We start from the raw sequence: 10,173 nt of genomic DNA on the forward strand, positions 1-10,173 counted from the left end.
ATCGTAACTCATCTTCTGGATAAAACTGATTCCTTGGTCCTTCTCTAAAAAATAAAAAATAAAAAATAAAATATTGCTTTGTTTGACCGAAGTGAAATTGGGAGGAGTGCTTTAGATTTGAGGCAGTGTCACGACCCAATTTAGGATCATGACTAGCGCTTAGGAGCAAGTGCCCCCAAGTAAGCCTCATTGGTATTTTACAGAAAATCGGACAGAGTTTCCCCTATTTTAGGACTATCCAAAAGTTTTTCTGTCTCCTAAACAAATAACAACCAACCAATATTCAGCTAAATCAGTCATAATCCTCATCAACTAACCAAAAATGAGTTTTCACTAAGATTACAAAACTTATCAACATAATAATACTAATCCCATCTCAGAAATATGAAAACAAATGCAATATTAGGAACTAATCCAATATAATGAATGAATAACCATAACACTAATAAAAATGACTATGGAGCGACTCTAAGAGTTCAAAAGCAAAGACGATGACAAATAAATAGACTCTTCGCCCACGCGAACAAGTGCGGGGCTCACCAGGAACTATTAACTCGTATACTCCAATTAACGAAATCCTCACTCACGTCAACTGCTGTCTCTGTAAAAAAATAGCGGGGAATGAGTCGCTAGTTTAGTGAGTAATAACACTTAACCACAACCTTTTTTTTCATAGGGACAAGTCAGAAAACATGCTCGTACAATAATTAAAAAATATCATGAAATAAATGCCCTTTTTCAGAATCGGTAACAACAATCAATCTTGTCTGTTTTCATGTAAGCAGGAATCAATTAACAATTCAGTAATAAACTCTGTAAACATTGTCATATCAATATGTTTGGGAGGGTTCCAAGAAAGGATCATGTAATCTGTATCACTGTCTGGACCCCTTCGTAAAAGGAGTCAAATATAACTGTAGGTCCCTACTCGAGGGAAAACTGTAACTGTATGCTAGTTCTACCTTCCCACTAGCGAGGGCTATAACTGTATTCGGTAATCGGTAAATACAAGGTGCACCAGGTCTAACGAACCCGCCGTTAGCTACGGGATCCTTCAAAGTCTCCTCCCGTTCATACTTTTCTTTGTAAACAGTAAATCTTCACATGGAAGCATTTTCAAAACAGTACAGGGCATTTCAATTATCAAATCATATAATCCAATTTCGGTATGGTAATCATATCTTTAGTAATAGTAAAACATGTCTAGTAACAGTGAGAACATTTTAAATAACTGTAAACGTCTCAAGTAAATTATTTAGTACCATATCAAGTAAAAGACTTGTCCCACATGCAATTTCAAATATTCGGTAACATATTTTATTTTCAAAATAATGTATAAACCATGCAGGTTATGAAAACACAAATTGCGGTAAGATTACTACTCACAGTACTCGTGCAAAATACCAAACTCGTCACCTCGAGCAATCCGTATGGGTTCCTTCAATCAATCTATGATCACATCATATTAATGTCGTGTTAGTTTCCTTGTTCGGGCTAATTCATAACTAAATTTGAATATCCACCCCTCGGGATCACACGTTTAGTTCTCAATTCGTCAAATTTGTCTGCCTGTACTACAGTTAACTTAAGTGAGTCCATAATCTTCTAAAAAAAGGTCATTCATATAGTCTATTTATTGTACTATTTGGTCTCCTTAAATCATATGAATACTACAAACATCGGATAATATTATTGTCCATGATCTTCCTTCTTAATTGATATTTAAATCCTTTTTTTTGTACTCAATGAAAGCATACACTATGGAAAATATCTCAAGCAAATTCCCAAAAAAAGAAAAAAGGAGAAATTGATTATTTTGTTCTAAGTCGTCGAGTAATTTCACTAAGAGCAACTACAAACTTCACCGGACCTGGTGCCCAAAGCTTTAGTGATCAAAGCTTTTTATTTTCTCAAATTTTTCTTTCACGTTGGTGAAGCTTTAGGCTTCTTTTGTTTCTCCAATCCAACCTTTTCTTTCTTTAGGGATGTTAGTCATCTTCTAATTCTACAGAAGTTTAAATGTGGCGCTTCTCCCTTTTTCAATTCCCTTAACTTTATCCTAGCATTTTCTCTACTCAATCCCGCAAGGAATCATGAAAAAAAATAATATTGTATCAAAAGAAAAAAGAATTACATGAAATTACCTGGAGTTTATTGTGGAAGCTCAAAAATTTGTGCCGATGACGAAGTGAAACACGGTATCGGCGCTAAGAAACACTAGAAACGTTTTCTTTCTTTTCTCGTTTGATGTGGTTGGCTAAAGGGATTTTTTGTTTTCAAACCCTTTTCTAGCTTCGTCAATTTGAAGCAGATGGGCTAAGGCCCACTTAAATTGTCTTCCTTCTTTATTTTATTGTTGTTTTCTTTTTCTTTTTTTTGTTTGTTTGTTTTGTGTTATTTTTTTGTATATTTTTTTTGAAGATTATTTAACTATCCATTATTTAATAGCAGATATTACATTCTCCCCACCTTATGAAATTCGTCCCCGAATTTAAATTAAGTGCATATCTGTAGACTGAAATAAGTGGGGATACTTTACTTGCATATCCCTTTTTTTTCTACTTCCCAAGTAGCTTCTTCAACGGTATGATTTCTACATACGACTATAACGAACACAATTTAATTTGACCTAGCTTTCTTACTTGTCTATCAAAAATAGTCATCGGCTCCTCCTCGTAATACAACTTCTCATCAAGCAGTATAGTCGGTGCTTCAAGAACTTGAGAGGAGTCTAATATTAAGGCATAGAGACACGAAATATTGGATGAACAAAAGACATCTCAAAAGGAAGTGCCAAATGATAAGTCATAACTCTCACTCGGTCTAGTATCTCATACGGTCCTATAAACCTAGGTCTCAACCTGCCTCTTTTTTTTTTTTTTGAATTACATTATGTCTTTCATAGGGAAGACTTGTAAGGACACTTTGTCTCCAATTGAAAACAAACCAAATCCGTCTCGTCTTATTCGCATAATTTTTATTTGTCTATTTTGTACTGTATGCAATCTAATTACTGGACTTTGTCAATAATTTTTTTTTTGTACCAAATCGAGTCCTAAAAAGTTAGCCTTATCGGCTTCAAACTATCCGTTAGGAGAACGCCATCTTATACTATACGAGGCTCCATAAGGTGCCACCTCAATCCTGGACTGAAGCTATCGTTATAGGCAAATTCAGCTAAATATACATATAAGCGTACAAGCTACCTCCAAACTCAAAGTGCAAGCTTTCAACATATCTTTCAAGATTTCTATAGTACATTCAGATTGGCCATCTGTCTGTTAATGAAATGCGTTACTAAGATCTTCTAGTGTGCCCAATATCTTTTTGGATAGATTTTCAAAATCGTGCAGTAAATTGTGATCTTCTATCAAAAATGGTGGATAATAGACCCCAAAGAGTTTGACAAATTTCCATTCATGTATATTTGTGCATATTTATCCTCGATATGAGAAGTTTTAACTAGAAAAAAATGCGCCTACTATGTAAGCTAATTTACAATTTTTCACACATAATTATAACCTCTAATTGTTTGAAATAGTTTTATCATAAAATTTACTGTAATTCTATTTCATTTTCACTTTGGAACTCGAGTTATTGTAGTGGTCCTGCAAGTCGCAATTTCTTACCTTAACATGCTAACAAGTCAAGTAGTCAGAAACAAGTAAAAAGATCTTTGTTCTTTCTTGTTTAACAAATACAATTTTCTTCTAGTTATGGTACATCTTATTAGTCCTCGAATATACATCGTAGCTAGAGTTGTGAGCTCTTGAAGGATAATTTATCTTAACCCATCTATATCAGGTATACATAACCCACTACTTAGCCAAAGAATACCATCATTATCAATAGGCACATTCTTGCTTTTTCTAGTTAGAACCTCATCTCATTATGTCACAACCCAATTTCCAAACCCGGTCGTGATGGCGCCTCTCGTGAAGACAAGGCCAGCCAACTAACCCAAATCGTCTCTTTAATATTTATTAAACATAAACGAATAGGTGAATATAGCTTAACGACAATAATAACCAGTATGTACAACCCAACACAACCCGGCCGGGGTGTCACAAGTCACGAGCATCTAAAGAAACCTTAACACAACTACAGGCCAATAAATATATACAAGTAAAATTTCTGGAAAACAAAAGACAACATCCGGTTCCGCGAACGCTGGTGGTCACCTTGCTCAGCTACAATAATAATACTTTCAATCCGCTAATAACCCGCTACCGGGTGAACGATACCTGCAACTGCACGCGAGGTGCAGGGAGTAAAGTGAGTACTTCCAACTCAGTGAGTAATAGAAGTAAATAATAACTGAGCAGCAAGAAATCACGTAAAGCAACAAACGGGCTGTACAGAAGCCGGGTACAATTTTCGAGAAAACAGTGAAATCAGAGAAACTCTTTAATAATGTTTCGGCTCAGTTCAAATCTCTTTTGAAAATGGTCCTTTCAATAATTACAAAAGTTGTTCAAAATAGTTAGTGCTGATTAACACAGAAAATCCGCCCCTCGGGCACAAATACCACAGCATATCAGGTAAAAATGCAAATAAGTATGCAAGATGAGCACATAAAAGTTCGCCCCACGGGCATGATTTTCGTTACTAGTCAGTCATTGTTACCTGACCGGTCAGCCATTGTTACCTGACCAAAACGCGTATTACAGTGCCATTATTACCACTGGTCAGTCATTGTTACCTGACTGGTCAGTCATTGTTACCTGACCAAAATGCGTATGATAGTGTCATTGTTACCACTGTCTAAAATTTAACCGCTCTAGATGGGTACCCGCGCTCACTGTGGGTGTGCAGACTCCGGAGGGGCTCCTACAGCCCAAGCGCTATATCATCATAAGGCCTGAAAGCCTGTACATATCAACATGAGGCATCAAAGCCTTCTCACAGCACAATCGAGGCCTGAAAGCCTCCTTACAATACACTCGAGGCCTGAAAGCCTCCTCACATCACTCAGCATATCCTCACATATGGCCCTCGGCCTCAATCAGTCCAAAAATAATCATAAGCCCCTCGGGCATCAGTAAAGAAACAATAATGCTCAGCTCAAACAGTAGTTCAAATATCAGTTAAAACTCGAGGTTGAGTAAAAATATAGCTGAGTTCATGAAATAGTGTAATGACAATGGACTGAGTTCAAATAATATTTCAAATAGTGAGGAAAACAGTGATGATAGCTCATAGGGAGTTCAAACAGACGGCAATAAGCCCCAAATATGGCAATAAGCCCAAGTCCTAGTGAAAAACAACAAGTCATAGCGAAATACGTGGTAAAATCAACAATCGGGACGGACCAAGTCGCAATCCCCAACGGTGCTCTACCCCACGCTCTCTATCTGGCGTGCAAGTCACCTCAATATAGCACTATGGGTGCAAATCCGGGGTTTCAAACCCTCAGGATATCATTTACAATCATTACTCACCTCGAACCGGTGAAATCTCAAACCCGCGACGCCTTTGCCCCTCAAATCGGCCTCCACGCGCGCCGAATCTAACCAAAATCAGAGCGAATACATCACAATATGCTAAGGAAACATAACCCAATCAAAAAGACTCGAAAAAACATCGAAAATTACGAAGTTGACAAAACCGGAGCCCCGGGCCCACTTCTCGAAAAATTACAAAATTCACATCACCGGATTCCTTATCTCCTCACGAGTTCATACACACTAAGAACATCAAAATCCATCAACAATTGACCCTTCAAATCCCAATTTAAAATTTGAAAATTCCAAGCCCTATTCCTCCATTTTAGCAAAAATTCAATGATTTCCTAGATGGATTTCACAATAAAAACGAGTTTTGAGTCCAAGAAACTTACCTCCAAATGTTCCCCCTTGAATCCCTCGTTAATCTCCTTCAAGAATCTCCAAAAACGAGCAATTATAGGTGTAAAATGACCCCAAAATCGCGACTGACGTGTTTTAAAACATTCTGCCCAGGTATTTACTCTTCGCGATCGCGGAAAATGCTTCGCGATCGCGGAGAACAATTTTTCCAGCCCAAAATTTACTCTTTGCGATCGCGGACAATGCTTCGCGATCGCGATGAACAGTTCCCAGCTCTTCCGGACAGCCTCCAATATAGTGGTCATAACTTTTCGCACACAACTCCAAATTACGAATGGTTTGATGTTCTGAAAACTAGACACATAGGGCTATAATTTCAGATGTTGCTCATTTCCTGACTCCTTATACATTGCGAGACATAAGCTTCCAAAGTCATCCCTGTGTATTAGAGACCTTCCCGGGCAGCCTATAGTGTAACCACCATAACTTTTCGTACACAATTTAAATTCCAATTAATTTACATTTCTGAAAACTAGACACAAAGGGATACAATTTTCATTTTTGGATCATCTCCAAATTCCTTATAGATTGTGAGATATAAGCTTCCGAAGTGGGATCAACGCAACAGAATATTTCTTCTCCGCGATTGCGAAAGGCTTCACGCGATCGCGATTCATTGGCACGTTTCTCACATTTTACTCACCGCGATCGCGACCGGTTCCCCGCGATCGCATAGAACACTGTTGTAGCCAAAAACCAGCAGTTAAAAATGGCCTAGAAATGGTCCGAAACCACCCCGAAACTCACCCGAGGCCCCCAGGACCTAAACCAAAAGCACGGACATATCCCATAACATCATTCAAACTTGTTCCAATCATCAAAACACATCAAACAACGCTAAAACCATCAAATCACATCGGATTCAAGTCTAAGTTCTTCAAAAACTTCCGAAATGCACTTTCGATCAAAAAGTCTACCAAACCTCGTCCGAATGATCTGAAACTTTGCACACACATCCCAAATGACATAACGGAGCTACTGCAATTGTCGGAATTCCATTCCGACCCCTATATCAAAATCTCGCCTATCAATCGGAATTCGCCAAAATACTAACTTCGCCAATTCAAGCCTAATTCTACACCGGACCTCCAAAATAAATTCCGATCACGCTCCCAAGTCACAAATCATCTTCCGAAGCTAACCGAATCACCGGAAATCACATCCGAGCCCTCTAACTCATAAGTCAACGTCCGGTTGACTTTTCCAACTTAAGCCTTCTTAAAAGAGACTAAGTGTCTCATTTCTTATCAAAACCAATCCGAATCAACTCTAACTCACCACATACCGGTAATGAAACATGAAGAAGTAATAAATGAGGAAAACGGGGCAGTAATACATGATACGACGGGTCGGGTCGTCACAAATCATATATAAGACCTGTACCGGGCGCCGGAACCAAAATACGGGCCCGATACCATCATGTTCTAATCAAATTTCATTTCAAATTTCCTTAAACAAATTTCAGAAAACAATTTCTTTCAAAAATTCATTTCTCGGGCTTGGGACCTCGGAATTTGATTCCGGGCATACGCCCAAGTCCCAATTTTCCTACTAACCCTTCGGGTCCGTCAAATCATGGGTCCGGGTCCGTTTACCCAAAATATTGACTGAAGTCAAAATAACTCATTTTATAACCAAATTTTACCATTTTTCACAGATTTTCATATTTAAGCTTTCCGGCTACGCGCCCGGACTGCACACGCAAATCGAGGTGAGGCTAAAAGAGGTTTTCAAGGCCTCGGAAACACAGAATTAAATTTAAAAACAAGTGATGACCTTTTGGGTCATCACAAATAACTATATATAAAATTTATATTATTGATATACAAAGAATAATATTATTTAAATACAAAAATAAAAATAAAATTTTAATATACATGTTGGTATAGACAAAGAAGAAGAAAAAAGTTGTGATATACATATTATTATTGTGATATACATTTATTGGCTATTTGTTGCCAATATCTATAACTAGGGTTATTTTCTGCCAATTATACGAGTATGTTGTTATACCATGCTAAAACCCCGAAAAATTGGCATCCTATAACAACCCATAATAGGAATTGGTAATTTTTTAGCCTTATATTAGGTTTGGAAAAGATAGCCCCAAATAATTGGCATTACATAGCCAAATCCTAAAAAAATCTACTCTCTTTTATATTCTCTCTCAAAAAAACCACACGCTTATTTTGGCTTCTATTCCCCTTTCTCTCCTTGTATTTCTTCTTCTATCTCTTCTCTTTTGCTCTCATAGTTTAGCAAAAATTCTTGCAAATTATGCAAAAATAATCAGTGTGATTAAAAGATAAGGTTGATCTCACATCAAAGAAAATCAGAAGCAAAACTAAGAGAGAAAAAATATATTTCAACTCTGTTTTTCATCTCTCTGTTTTTTTTTTGTTGGATTGAATGAGTGGGTGTGATTGAAATTGGTTGAAAATACCTAAACGAGGTTATATACAAAATTTGAGCAAGATTAGCAAAAACTAAGAGAGAAAAAATATATTTCAACTTTGGTTTTCTCCTCTCTTCCTTTTTTTGGTTGATTTAATGCGTGGGTGTGATTAAAATTGGTTGAAAATACCTAAACGAGGCTGTATACAAAATTTAAGCAAGATAAGAAGTGATTTAGACTGGTTTCGGGCAAAAAATCAAACCTAAAAATCCAACTGCGACATGTGTATATCACGTTGTATATCGTGTACATCAGTGTACATCACACACAAGTTTTTAAGGACGTATGTGTTTATCACTTTGTATATCAGTATACAACACAATTTTTTTATGGACGCCTGTGTATATCACATTGTATATCGTATATATAACACAAATTTTCATGTATATACATAGATACACATAATATACATGAGATATCACTGATGTACATAGAGATATACACGAGTTACAATAAGGGATACACATGTGGAGTCGTCTTGAACTTGAGTTTCCAATCTGAAATGTTTTATACAAAGAAGGAAAATAAAATTTTAATAATTTTTTTTGATATACACATTATTATTAGGTTATACACTGTGATATACAAATAATATAACTATTAATTAGTGATTAAAAAGGAAAATAAATTTCTGGTATAGCATGTTTAAGCAAGTTCTGAAATATAAAAATAATAAATATGATTGTGGGAGTAAACAATATTTTAAAATACAAAGAAAATTAATTTTGATGTACACAAAGAAGAAAAATAAACTTATGATATCTATTTTGGTATACATATGTCCGATGTGCTATACACTGTGATATACAAATAATACAATATTTTTATTGTGATTTACATTGATATAAAGGCAGCAATAACTGTATATATAATTTTATACTATTGATATACAAAGAATAATATTATTTAAATACAAAAATGAAAATAAAATTTTAATATACATGTTGGTATAGACAAAGAAGAAGAAAAAAGTTGTGATATACATATTATTATTGTGATATACATTTATTGGCTATTTGATGCCAATATCTATAACTAGGGTTATTTTCTGCCAATTATATGAGTATGTTGTTATACCATGCCAAAACCCCTATACAGATACACATAATATACATGAGATATCACTGATGTACATAGAGATATACACGGGTTACAATAAGGGATACACATGTGGAGTCGTCTTGAACTTGAGTTTTCAATCTGAAATGTGTTATACAAAGATGGAAAATAAAATTTTAATAATTTTTTTGATACACACATTATTATTAGGTTATACACTGTGATATACAAATAATGTAATTATTAAGTATTGATTAAAAAGGAAAATAAATTTTTGATATAGCATGTTTAAGCAAGTTCTAAAATATTGTCACGACCCGGATTTCCCACCCTCGGGAGTCGTGATGGCGCCTACTATTGAGAGCTAGGCAAGCCAAACATTAACTACTTTATCATTAACAACATAATCCCTTTTAATAATTTATCAGCATTAAAATAAAAGCAACCGATTTAACTAAATAAGCGGAAGTCTTAAATTAAAGAAAAATTGAATGGAAATGCGGAAGAATTCAACGTAAGCCTCTACCCAAGACTGGTGTCACAATACTCACTAACATCTAAGAATACTAAATACAATGTCTGAAAGAAATATAGCTGTTTGTCTCAAATACAATGAGATAACAGTCTAAAGTAAAAGATAGGGGAGACGCCGGGCCTGCGGACGCCTGTAAGGCTACCTCGGTGTCTCGCTGCACTGAAGGCTTGCTCCCACGCTACTACTGCTGCTGTCCAAAACCTGGATCTGTGCAAAATAGCACAGAGTGTAGTATCAGCACAACCGACCCCATGTGC

The 10,173-nt window shown here is 36.0% G+C and overlaps 1 long non-coding RNA gene across 1 annotated transcript; it reads right to left on the reverse strand.

Moving 5' to 3' along the window:
- Positions 1-290: 290 nt before the first annotated feature.
- Positions 291-2,272, reverse strand: LOC109243768. Its single transcript, XR_002070604.1, has 3 exons — positions 2,145-2,272; positions 1,387-1,449; positions 291-601 (listed from the first exon to the last, which is right to left on the reverse strand). It is a non-coding gene; the product is annotated as an uncharacterized LOC109243768 (long non-coding RNA).
- Between the last annotated feature and the right edge of the window lie 7,901 nt (positions 2,273-10,173).

Source organism: Nicotiana attenuata, unplaced genomic scaffold, assembly GCF_001879085.1.
Source record: "Nicotiana attenuata strain UT unplaced genomic scaffold, NIATTr2, whole genome shotgun sequence".
Lineage (NCBI taxonomy): Eukaryota > Viridiplantae > Streptophyta > Magnoliopsida > Solanales > Solanaceae > Nicotiana > Nicotiana attenuata.